This window comes from Leptidea sinapis, chromosome 24 (assembly GCF_905404315.1).
Source record: "Leptidea sinapis chromosome 24, ilLepSina1.1, whole genome shotgun sequence".
NCBI classification, from domain to species: domain Eukaryota; kingdom Metazoa; phylum Arthropoda; class Insecta; order Lepidoptera; family Pieridae; genus Leptidea; species Leptidea sinapis.
Genome location: NC_066288.1, coordinates 12,686,173 through 12,699,970, shown reverse-complemented (window position 1 = coordinate 12,699,970; position 13,798 = coordinate 12,686,173). Strand labels below are relative to the sequence as shown.

General features: G+C 34.6%; 1 protein-coding gene across 1 annotated transcript in view; it reads left to right on the top strand.

Moving 5' to 3' along the window:
• Positions 1 to 13,798, top strand: part of LOC126971846 (tyrosine-protein kinase Drl-like) — a 65,927-nt gene that overhangs the window by 37,649 nt on the left and 14,480 nt on the right. The gene's annotated exons all lie outside the window — the stretch shown is intronic.

Here is a 13,798-nt window from a genome sequence, read left to right as displayed (position 1 = left end):
TAATCTCAAGTAGGCCAGAACCGGAGATACACTGAATATTGGGAACGGCCGTAAATAATCTATAATAAATCTAATCAATGGTTTCGGAACGCATAGAGAACAAACATTCAAACAAGAAAGAGCGCTAGGTTCGTAGGTTATTTGGATAGTTTCATTTTTGTTGCGTAGGTACCTTTAAACTTAGTTAGGTATATCCCGAGCAAATTTTTTATTCTTGTCTAAGATGTAGGTAAATTTTGTGTTCACACTTTTCGTATAGCTCCTTATATATATATATATATATATATATATATAGTTGTATCCAAATTGTTTTATCAACCTCGTTTTGTTAATAAAACATTAACTAATTAGTAGGTACCAGGATCGAAAACTACATAATAGATAAAGCATTAACAACATTGCTCCGCCAGTAAACAAAGCTTACGTGTTAATTAGGACATGTTTAAATATCACCAGCAATGTAACAGCTACACAGCAATCGAGCCCATTGGAGCGTTTAAAAATATCCATTTGATCGATGTCCCCTGGCAGTGCCTCGAGCGGGGTTAATACCATCGTATTAGTTCGCCAGACTGGATGTTTCCCAACTTTTTGCGCTCATCCAGGACCAGATGTTATTGGATTCCGTATCCTTAATTATGTGCAGCGGCACGTAAACTGTCACACCGGATTAATGTAGTTTTAGACCCGCTGAACATCGAGATACTATAACGAGTGATTTAAGATCCAAGTAAATTTGGGGACTTTTGAAAATTAATATATAGTATATATGGAGTTATGTCGTTACTTATATTTATATTATAGGTATACTTTTTTTGAAGTTATATGTATCTAGGCGCGTTATGAAAAAATAATGAGAGTGAAATTTTAAGATGCGCGCGCATCACTCTAACAAAAAAGTAACAGGCTGAATTTGGTTCCTAAAATTTTCGGTATTTTTTTTTGGTTTCTTCGTCCTTTATTAGGACAGGCAAAGGGTTCAAGCCCATACAGTCGTATTCATTATTTAATAATTAATTGTCAAAGCCATCGTCTCAAGATTTAAACAAAATTGTTCTTTCTACAAACGTAGAATAGCAAAAGAAATAATAATACCATAAGTAAACACGTACTTTTTAAATGAAAATAAGGATTCGAAAATAGGCAAAAATTGATTAAAACCACACATACATGTAATGTAAATATCGTAATATCGTGTCAGTGATAAAAACGAGATGTTTTAAGTGTATTAAACGTGTGTTTTCCGGGATGTTCCCAGTGATTGTAAGAGTGTCGGTTGCTGTTATTAATTCCGCCGGGGAAGGTGTGAACTGTGCTGTGTCGGTGAAGTATGGGCCATGATTACACGCCACACCTCCGAGCCCTCTTCGCACCCTCTATAAATTTTCCGCACGTTGATTTTGTCGTAAATTCAAGAATTCCTACGTTGCTCATATATCGTATACTTGAGGGTACCCTGCTATAGGTAGCTACATCCTGCTTTAACTATGAACTTCTATATACAAGTATTTCTAGATATTTCGATCCCGGCCTTATTCAATATTTTTGTATATTTATTGAAGTAGGCGTTACTTTGCGGAAATCCATAATTATATGATTTGAGTTTTCTTTAGTGTTAATTCCGCCAATAGTCTCGTGCCAGATTTTGGCGAGACAGCACGTCCTGAGGATGCCTCGTGTAGAGGCAAAACACGTGTCGAATTGTTTAAAGACAAATATTGGCGGAAAGAAACTAAAGAAAACTCAAATCATTTATATTTTTGCATATATCTTTATCCTTTTAATTTGTAGCATAAATGAATATATGTATATCAAAGTGGATCTTAAATTTTCTTTGTTTGGTAGAAACACCATATTCGTTGGATGCGATTACTATTAATAATGACAGTAATCACAAAAATCATGTTCACGAAGCATCCTTACACAAACAATGAATTCAAGCTCTAAAGGTTGATGCGTCCAGTATACGATAATTTATATTTATACAATTTATTCAGTATTACTTTTTGTGAAATATTAGATTTTTAAAACGCTTTTAACATTGAACACGATTCATATATTGGATACAACACCTCACAATCTAATTTGTTTTGTATATTGTAAAATACTCTATTGCAGTGGTGCTCAAGCTTGAACTGCTCGCGATCTACCTCAAAATTGTTAGACTACGATCGATCGACTCTGAGAGGCTTCAAGTATGTGTGATGAAGGATTGTCGTCTAGGTAGAGTGTCACGATGACATAGATATTAGTTTTGCTGCTCTAAAATATCAATGAAAAATCTCATAATTATTCAAAATTGTGAGTTTATTGGTTCTTATAAAACAAACGCGTCCTAGTGTCTAGAGTTATAAACTTAACTAATGAGTGACTTTGGATGTTGAATCTGCATGTCCTGAGCATACTTTTCATAAGATAGTACGGAAATTACAGATTTTAGTAACCTAAAATAAAATCTGTGAATAGTTCTATATCGAATTTTTTTCTGGAGATCGACTCAAAAAGTACTCGCGATCGACCTGACGTTCGCGATCAACCGTTTGAGCACCCCTGCTCTATTGATTGAAAGTTTCTTGTATGTTCTTCTCACGAGCGCTACTGTTTCGGAACATATGGTAGATTCAGTCATTTAAAAGAAATATTTATAGTGACGATTCAAAAGTGCTTAGTTTAAGCCTAATTGAATAAAGTATATTTGACTTTGAATGTAGTTTATGTGTTGAAGTGGACAAAAAATTCAAGAAATACTTTTTTAAGTAAGACACAGCGATACTTTAATGCGTTTTATTCCATCGTGTTTAAGTTTTGTTGCGGCTAATTGATTTGGCAGTAATTTTTTTAATCGATTAATTAATTTTGTATTCAATATTAAACTATTTGTTAGGTAAATTTAAGGCGTTAGAAAGAAGGGTTCTCATCGAAAATTAGTCTTAGTGTAATAACGCACCCAATTCTTCATTTTAGCACGATACGAGAATTCTAGAACCTTGTTAGTTAGATTTACTAACATATAATATGTTTTTACTAATATATGTCCTAACTACGCTTAACAGAATGGAACCAGTCCACAAAATCATAAAAAATTACTGTTTGACACCCCGAACAAAACTTATCCGATATTTCTAATTTAAAAAGGAACCATCTCACTTCTCGTATTTGTAGCAAAGATATTGAACACATCCACAAAAATATACAAAAAGTCACAAAACAAAACAATAACTATCTTTAGTCTTTGGACCTCAAATACTCAGCTTAGTTTGCATGTGGAATGGTTACATTCTGCTAAGCGCTAGCCATTTATAAAAACGCCTAATTTAAGAAACGAACATGCACAATATTGATTGGTTAAATGCATTTTAAATTATCTTCTCCTTCAAACTCACCAAAGATTTAATTTCCAAGTCTTTGTACTGTTGTAGTTACGAGATCGACAAATCTTGTTAAGGATAAAACTAAAATAACAATGCGAGAACGTGTTACCTCGTTTCCGGTCTGGTAACTTCGAAAAAACTTGGAAAGTTTTACACCTGACTTCACTTGGATATCGTTCTTACCAGCAGGGGTGGCAATCCTTTGTTTACCCATATATCTTTTCGTATTTTTTTTTAATGGACTTTGTTTTTTCTTTGATAGCTACACTTTATAGTACAGAGGGATGTTTGGAAAATTTTTGGGTCAGTAAAGATAATAATTTCCTATTCTATTTTTCTTTTGACTGATGGCTGACCTACTTAAAGGTACGAAGCTTTTCACTGATTTTTAAAATAAGAACAAAATACGAATTATATAATTGAATTAATTAATTATTAAATTATATATAAGAGATTACCACCTATATGTATTGACTCATCACGATATCTCTGGAACCATAAGACGTACAGACTTGAAATTTGGTAGGAATATTCCTTTCGCCGAGTAGAGGTCAGCTAAGAACGGATTTTGTGAAATTTCACCCGCAATAGTTTTTTTTTATTATGAAAAGAACAACAGCTTTCGGGTCAGCTAGTGTTATATATTGGTGTAGAAAATGTTCTTAAATAGTGAATTACCAAAATGTATTTGACATGACTTTAAATTTCGAACGAACGGTTACTGGCAACGGTAAAACTAATAATGAAGGTTTAGGAACGCTGTCCAATGAGAATCCACAACAGCCTGATCGTCACGAACAAATCACCACAAATTGACAGGACAATGCGGGGATCGCAGTTTTTGTCCAAATCCAGGGTAATTTATTGAAGGACCGCGAAATTGAAACCGTAAACGTAATCTCCTTAGCGGGCAGGGCTTAGAAATAACATTGTCTGTTTATTGAACAGCGTATTAGATGTCGTACTGTTTTATTTTATCGGTTATTGAAATTTTATGATCAACACACCGTCCTTTCATCTCAAATGTGTTTGTAGATTGCAACTTAGTATCATTATTAATCTTTTATATTAATAACCACATGCTTTGCAGTATAATTTAGGCCTAACTAACTTATTTACTTATTATCTTTTTATTTTTTTTAAACACAATGTAAATAGCTTAAAATACAATAAGACACACTTATATCTCGGTATATTAGCCGCTCAAAATCATAAATAAATAATATAATAAAATAAATAAAAAGAAAAGAACAATTTTAAATATCAGTTTTTTACATAATAGATCGTACCGTAAACAAAGTAAGTAATCAATAAAAAGCATTGAAAATAGATTATCGACTAAATGTTAACAATTAGATACAAATTAGTGAATTAGTTGTCTACTTAGCTAGCAGCGTATTAAATTATAATATTAATGATGGATTTTGTAAAAAGTATTTTTTTAATGATGACTCATTTGTTTTTATACAATATTTGAATTTCTGTGGGAGTCTCGTTTAAGTATAGAGGAATAATGTAGTGGATTCATCTAGTGACGTATATATTTGTAGATTTGGGTGATTTAAATGTTATGTTTGCTCCGGTAAATTGTCGCAGATGAGGTAGTCCTTGGATTTTTTGAAAGTAGGGAAGGGAGTCGATCTTCTGCTCAACAGACCCATTTCGCACTCAATTCTGAGCTAAAAAATCTGTGTAGGTGTTAAAATTGATTTACTCTACATCCTAAAGTTTTTATGCAATGACAACTCTGTGACGATGTCAGTTTTAAATAGATGTCTACGAACGTTCAGCTGATGGTAGTTGATCGCCTTGCCCATTACAATGCAGTGCCGCTCAGGATTCTGGAAAACCCCAAAAATTCTGAACGGCACTTCAATTATTGCGCTCATCACTTTGAGACATACGATATCAAATCTCATTTGCCCAGTAATTTCAGTAGCTACGGCGCCTTTCAGACCGAAACTCTCACGGCAGAAATAGGCGCCGTTGTGGTACCCATAATCTAGCCGGCATCCTGTGCAAAGGAGCCTCCCTAGTATGTATGTAAAATGTTTTCTAAGACGTCTATTCAAGTGAGAGCAGGGCTAATGTATTAGATTAGATGAGGCGAGAGACAGGTCGTGTAGCTACTATAGTGTGAATACCGCGTAGTGAGCCCGCGTGGAAGGATGCGGTTAGCGGAATAATTAGCAACTTTGTAGGTTCTTGGCTGCTGTAACTTGATAAAATAGGAAGTAAGTAGTTTGCATGATGTGTTGGTTAATGTTATGTTTGTGTTCGCTGATCAATATACGGATGAAAAACTCTTTGACAGTTAGTATAAGGTGGGTATTACGTCTCGTCTTTCGGATTTGGCCACAAACAATCACTGAGATGTAGTCAGCGTCATTTCAGTCGAGAGACGTCAACTCCTGGACAAAGGCCCCCCCCCAAAGTTATCCATGAGGGTCAATCCTGCACTGCCTATCCTACCTAGTCCGGCGATCTTGACCACATCATCGGTCCATCTTGTGACTTTGTTCTCCTTATTTCAGATTCGATCTCGCAGGGAATACCTTCCTTGAATATGTAGAGATCTGATTTAAGTTTTGATGTTTATTATTCGTCGATATCATCTATTTGCCTAGCCTTGGTATTTTTCGGTAGAGAATGAACTACAGTATTGATTCAGAATCGTCTGTCGATGTCAAGTATAAAAAGATGAATTCCTAACAATCTGTCATTGTTTGTTTTTATGTTTCCCGGATGGAAAGTCATCGACCGTGGGTGAAATCCGTAAGGCGACAGTCCGTCAGATGGTCGGGGGACATTAAGACGACATTTTCCGGTATCGGCCAATAAAGCTGTCGCCATTGCGCCACGCAGCTTCTAATAGCACAGTTTTATGTATTCCCGAAGATTTTTACGGGACATGTAACGCTATTCCTGGCACGTTGTATGTTTTATGACGTGCATTATTACTTGTTGTTAAGGGATGTGGCGGAGTTGTTAAATGCTGTTGTTTATCTAGCGGTTAGATGAACAGTTTTACTGTGAACGCTCTGTATGTCTTGATTTTCGAAAAGCCATTGTAAAACTAATTGGACGTAGTTAAGCAAAAAGGGCTCAAACCTCACAAAGACACGTTTGAGTTAGAGGCATTTAAAGTTTCAGCTCTAAATCTTCTATATAAATAGCCAAAAAAACAGTTTCCGTGTACACTTTAAAAATTAATTTATTAAAAATTGGGGTTTTCACTACACGTCAGAAGAAACTCGGCGGGATTTTTTTTTTAAATTTCATTACAGTATGGCTATTTATGTCATAATAACCGTTTTAACCACACAAACGATTTTCTAACAATTCTTTTGAATTTCGTAACACATTTGTTTATACAAAGATCCAACAAACTCTTTGTAAATGTTGCAAACAAATGTCATTTGAGAGCGTGAGCTTGCTAGATTATTTCAACAATCATCGATTGCAAGAAAATCATACTAATACTGAGCTTACCTTTTTTTTGCGGTATCAGTGGGAAATCTGCGGAGTAACGCAGTCATCCAGAAATAATATGCGACGGCTTTGTCCTCGACCCTCGAGGCTGCCAAGTGCATAACCCTGCACACCTTTATTTCCCAACACCTCTCCACTTATGCTTTATTTTCTTGCGCGTCTCGGCCGCATAATTCACCGATAATACCTCCCTAAATCGTCGCCTAGCGAAGGGGAGCAGCTTTCTTTCTATATTGAATATCAGCCGCTATTGTATGCCCATTCTGTACGCCCGGTACAAATGCTTTTTGTACGAATATAATGAACGCTTTATTTGGAGGTGCGAAATATTGAAAGCAGCGGATATCGCGCGGGCGTGATTTTTCTCGCGATCTCGGTGCACAATGAACTGTGCGGTATTTAATATTTCTTTGTTCGTTCATAGCTTCCTTAGAGCATTTCATATACTGGAGATGTTATTGATAGCCGTGAGTAAAAGTAAAAAGCTGTGGTTGATAAAGCTCCTAAAAATATGACCGATGGCTCATTCGATTCGTAACGTCGTCTAAAAAAATGTAACTAATTGCTATCTTTTTTCATCTTAATTTGTTCATAACACAATTTCTAGACGTCCTCTCGTCATTCTGAATCGAATGAGCTATTATGTTCATTTATTTTTAGATATAATGTACATGTAACATCATCAGATTGTTTGGCGTGCGTTTTTAGGTATTTGGCTTAAAGTTTTGGAAATATGTATTTGCTAATTTGTGCAATGTCTCACTGGTTCAAAGAATGGGCCACTCTTCATACATAGTGTCTCTTTTTTGTTATCATTAGCCGCATTAGCATTCGGTCTCGCCGATCGAGGGCTGAGAAACAGTAGCGACTTTCGGTGGCCTCAGAACTAATTTTGTTTATGTTAACAGAAAAAAATGGGCGCCACGACTCGACTTTAGTTATCTTGTGTTATTTGTCATATCAAGTACTTTGTTTCTTTTTACCGCCGCTCAAAGGCACCGCTCAGTAGTCTTATGAACACGCTATGGGAATACTCGAAAAGCTATTTTTGTCAAATCTTGATTGCATAATCAGAGTTTAGGTACAGCTTTCTATGCGATCATTAAAGTTTAATCTGATTTTAATTTTCAAGGAAACAATTTATTAACTAGTTGCTATCAACGACATTCCAACTTTTGTAGATCGTATCGTGTTTCTTGTTTTGTGTGGTTATTTCTGTAATTATTTTACGAACTCTGACGTAAGAAGCTACTTTCTAAACTGGATAGAGCTTATCATTGTTAGGTTGTATTCTGCTTTGTTATGAAATAAGAGCAAATACGTGCTAGTCAACTTCACGGACTAGTAAATAAAGAAGGACTCCGCGCCGTGATATTAGCAAGTGAAGCACCGTAATGCTAGTGTGTGTGCGGTTACGGGGTATACCAGTTACACAATTTTTTCTCCCTTAAATAATCATATATCCACATATACTTTTATGTTATTGTTTTTATAATTTTAACAACGCACGACGGAATTTTTTAAATATTTTATTGCGACGCAAACTGATCTGTCACAGACGAAGACAATTCTCATAATGGCCGCCTATCGGCCTGTTGTAGTGTACGTGTGTGCGTGGAGCTATGTATTTACACGTTAATCGGCTTGTTTTGGTGCTACACTGTTATTTAAGGTGACACGGAGTCCTTATTTTTTTACTAGTCCGTGAGTCAACTTATGGTATTTGACCACTGCCACCGTACGTGGACCCATACGCTCGTTTGTCCTGCTTTTACATAAGAAAAACTACGCTTGCAGCGAGCAAACATGTATTGTGAATTTGGAATATTAAATCTCATTAAAAATTAATCAGAAACCATAGATTTTTATGGATTGTAAGCACTCACCTCTCACTGCTCCTCTGGCGCAAATACAAGTGACTTTTAAAATGGTAGATTTGTCTAAAATCCAACGTACAACGCCCTTTCTGTTTCTATTTTAAGTGACGATTTCGATTCGTTTTTGAGAATTGGCAAAAAGCAGCATTTACCCCATTGACGCATTTCTCTCAGTTGACCTTACCTAGATTTATTATAATATCATTATATACCCGTGACGTCACTACAATCAGGTAGTTAAATTGGAAGAAATGAAGTCGATTGACATAATTATTATTATAATCGGAAATTTATCCCTTGTCCACAAATAAGAAATGATAGCGATCCAAGGTCAGATAAAGGTCTCCATCTTTTACTTGCCTTACACATACTCAATCTCTTTCTTTCGCTGGGGGTTCTTTTTGAGGTGGAGAACGAAGATGTCGTTCTATAATTTATATTGCCTTTGTAAAAAATATCCCTTAAGACGATTTTCGCCAGTAATGAAGATAATGCGGATAATATTTGAAAAACTAAATTAGCAATAGAACCTCATGTGAATTTTAGGGTTTACTTTCCCGTTCATATCTTAACAGAATACAATGATTAGTTACATCTTATCAAAGCTTTTATAGAATTTTTAAGGTGTTATATCGAAAGTGTCCAAATAGTATATGCAGCAAATTATGGCATACATTAAGACTCGTCCGTCGTAATGCCATCGTATTGTTGTTACCCTTCTAAATAATTGTTCAATTTTGCTCTGACAAGAATTAACCATAATTTAGGCGAAAGCATTTCTAAATTGCAACAATTACGAAATAGTATCTCCGAGAGCCGTTGGTGGATGTCGAATTAATTTGTCAAAATCATACACCGACCGTTCCCTTGTTAATTAATTTTGTATACATATAAATTACTAATTTATGTTTCTCGTTAGCACCTAATCGTTATCGCGGCGTGAATAAACAAATATTACATTAATGGCGTCAAAATTATCATTTTAATGACGCGTCTCTTCGTCCCGCGCTTCATTTGCATACTTATACAAAATCCACAAACTTGTTTGTATAGGACACCGATTTACGATTATCGTATTATTAACAGCAGTAAAACACGCCTGTGTTGGTAGTGATGTTGAATTCATGAATTTATCAAACCGGTCGCATCGCGTTTTATGAATTTTCGTCGTCTTATTTGTTCTTGAAACTTGATTTGGGCGAAGACTTAGTTGTGTGGCTTACAATGTTGTATCTTTATTTATTAATATTTCTAGATAGATATATGTATGAAAGAATATATGATACGATATTAAAATGCTATTGATGGACAAGGCTTGTCTAGATAGTAGTGGGTCTTCTAAACAAGTTTTTCTATTTCGAAGGCATAGAAATTTAGAGTACACACATTGATGTTGATGTAAATTTGGCCTGTTCCCTTAAGTTAAATTTACTTTCTCATCCAGAATATGCTATAAATAGTATAAAAACAACAGAAATATTCATGTAAAATGTTTTATCATCAACAGCTATATCATAGCTAATAAAAAATGTGCACTGATCATAACCATGAAAATTTTCACATATTATTAATGCACCATATTAATTTAAATAATAAAGACCTTATTTCAGTTAACATTTAAATAAAAATAACTTAGTAAATTTTATACACTAAGCTGTATTAACTTATTATAATCTGCAGTAACTTTTATGCAGTTTGTATCCTGTTGACTGTTTGTCCTTCGACAAAATCCTCCTCCGAGCTCTTTCATTTATTCCGATTTTGCGTTATTATTGTCTACAGGGGTCCTCCTATTTGTTTTAATTTATCCTTCATCGTATGAACTGCCTTCTTCGATTCCTCTTATATACCCAGTACATTAGTACTGTAGCGCGTGAGTCCTCCCTCACACGCGGGATCGTTGTATTCAAATAATCTAATACTCTCAAATACATTACATTCATTTTATAACTTAATACATATTATTTTATATTGGGTTGACGGCCGTTCTGTTCTTGTGACTTTTCTTACTTAACTTCATTCTCTAATCTGTCTTATTTGATAGTGTTCTCATCCGCGCCAATATTCCAATTTTGTAAAAAAAATATTCCTTAACATTACGGCCAACCATAGAACAATGAGTTCTTATATGCGGATAAGAAGTACTTATTCTTAAATAGTAAGGCGACTAATTGAAAAATACCTAAATTTTATATAAGTTCATATATCTCATCTGACGCTTATTATAATGCCACTCACGCAACTAAACTCTGGCTTCTGCATTTTGAATTTATCATTTAATTTTATGACACTGCCTGAGAAAAACCTGTAAATGATAGTTTGAAGCACCCAAGATGAATACCAAAACAGCCTCTATAAATTTTAATTATGTAAAATAATACGATGGTAACGAGACACGTCGGTGATGCGATCTGCGTCCTCACAGTTCCTAGAAACCATCCCATATCGGGCTGCGTATCATAATTCTTCTTTAGTGCTATTATAAATTATAAAAATAATATGAAATGTATGTTTGGGACCGATGTTTGTGCATGCGACTGAGATGTATATGATATAAGTTTTTTCTTATTCAATTGATTGTGTACTTCATCAGCTTTGGAGTAACTTTAGTGGAGGGATTTTAGGAAATATTTCATTTATGTACCCATTCTGGACATAATTGTAGTTAGTTTCAAATTCAAATATTTTTATTCAAAATAGGATTTATAATCACTTATTGAACGTCAAAATCTACCACCCATTCAAAAGAGACTGCCTCAGACCTGAGAAGAATGGGCGCAAGAAACTCAGCGGGCTTTTTTTTTTATATGAAATATGGATTACAATGTAATATCGTCGTTTGATAATGAGTTTGTAAGGTTTGGCAAAATATTTTTTATAGCGTCCTCCAACAACGATCAACACATCTCCTATAGCCTTGACTCTCTGATACTCACATCCTTCTGCATTTTCTACTGCATATATCGCAAGTAATGCTCAGAGGTGTTGTACGGTTTGATACCAGCACCGGAAATTACGTTAAAATGCGAAATTGCACCCGCGTCATGTTTTGTAAAAATTCTTTTTCTCACAGCTACTGTTTGAAATCAATTACCGTCGGCAGTTTTCCCGAACCGATACGACTTAGGGACTTTGAAATGAAATGAATTGAAATGAAATGAAATGATTTATTTGTATGAATCGTGGTAACATAGTTGTTAACAATTAATTGGTGTACAGCACAATTCGCCAATATATCGGCATACAAATATTTGATTGTCAATATTGGAATTTTTATATTTATACGTCATTAATACACATTACATAGCTTTAATTCAATAATCTATACTAATATATAAAAGCTGCAGTGTTTGTTTGTTTGTTTGTTTGAACGCGCTAATCTCTGGTACTACTGGTCCGATTTGAATGATTCTTTCAGTGTTGGGTAGTCCATTTCTCGAGGAAGGCTATAGGCTATGTTTTTTTTTTCAAAATTAGGGATCCGTAATAAAATTGCTATTTTGTAACACAAGGTGTAAAATCGAAAACCTATTTTTGCGTGCGCTGCAAAAACTATTGACAATAGAACAAACTGATGTACAGGCTATAATATAAGCAATATTTTATTACTTATAAAACTATCGCGTGAATTATACTTTATATGGCAAAACAACGTTTGCCGGGTCAGCTAGTATAATATAAAATAAACATTAGTTTGTAGGTACCTCTCAAAAAATTACATTTAAATACTATTATTTTTGGCTAAAGAATTCTTTTAAGCTATAAAAGCATTTATCTATTAACCATAATTTTTATTTTTTATGCATTAATGTTTTAGGCACCTAATATTCTTTGGAAGGTGGTTAAAGACCCTAATACATATAACATTTGCGTTATTTTGAAGCTTTGAGCATGCTCCCACCTTAGAGGTTGACAACGCAGCTCTTTATTATCTTGGTTTTGCGGATGTCCACGCACGGTTGCCTCACGAGTTCCTATCACGTGAGCCTCTTGCATATAATAAATCTCATATTAGGAGTAGATAAAACAATAGAGTGATCTATCAAGTCTTTTTTTTTAAATGATTGAAAACGGTCGGTCTTGAAACGGGTTCCCATGATTTGTGGACAGGTGGTTACACGGGGCGGCCTGCTTTGCTTGGATCTTGCCGCCACGCGACACGCGGGCACACAACTTAGTTTTTGCCCGTTACTCATTGTTATCGATGCGCATTGATTTGTACGCCGATTGTTATTCAATACGCGGTTTCTATTTACTGGGTATTATTGTTTTTTGTTTAGGTTTCATCTTACGCAAACTACGGAATAATTCCCATACCAAGAACGTTTGCGTCTGATACTTAAAACTAACACCTTCATTTATTGAGAAATATAAAGTTAGTATGTTTTCTGTGTGTAAGTATAATGGCTGTTATAAATTGGATTAGACTTCTAAAGGCCATCTATTTCAGAATCTAATGATTTCTATTTCTTACGCGAATATGTTAAACCTTAAAGTTAAATAAACACTGTCAATGTAGGTATTTGTATTATTATGCAAGGTAGTTTAGAATGAAAGAAAATCATTTATTCACTTAAAATCGATATTAACAGTATCAGCATTTTACATTATACATTATTTATATTATACAATGTATGTAAACTGATACACCGAAACTACTCAAACGTTTTGACTTACTTGTGTAAGTAAGAAAAGAAAAAGAAATCATTATTCTTAAAAGAAAAAAAAAACTCAAAACAGTTAACGGGTGCAGTTGATTGTACCACTTCGCGTACACTGTAAATAAGTAATAGGCTTATGTTAAACTGAAATATATGATACAAATGATTTAAGTTTTCTCTAGTGCTAATTCCGCCAATATTTGTTTTTAAAACAATTCGACACGTGTTTCGCCTCTACACGAGGCATCCTCAGGACGTGTTGTCTCGCCAAAATCTGGCACGAGACTGCCTGGCAGTATTGGCGGAATTAACACTTAAGAAAACTTAAATCATTTGTATAATTATGGATTTCCGCAAAGTAACGCCTAATTCAATAAATTTTCTGAAATATATGAAT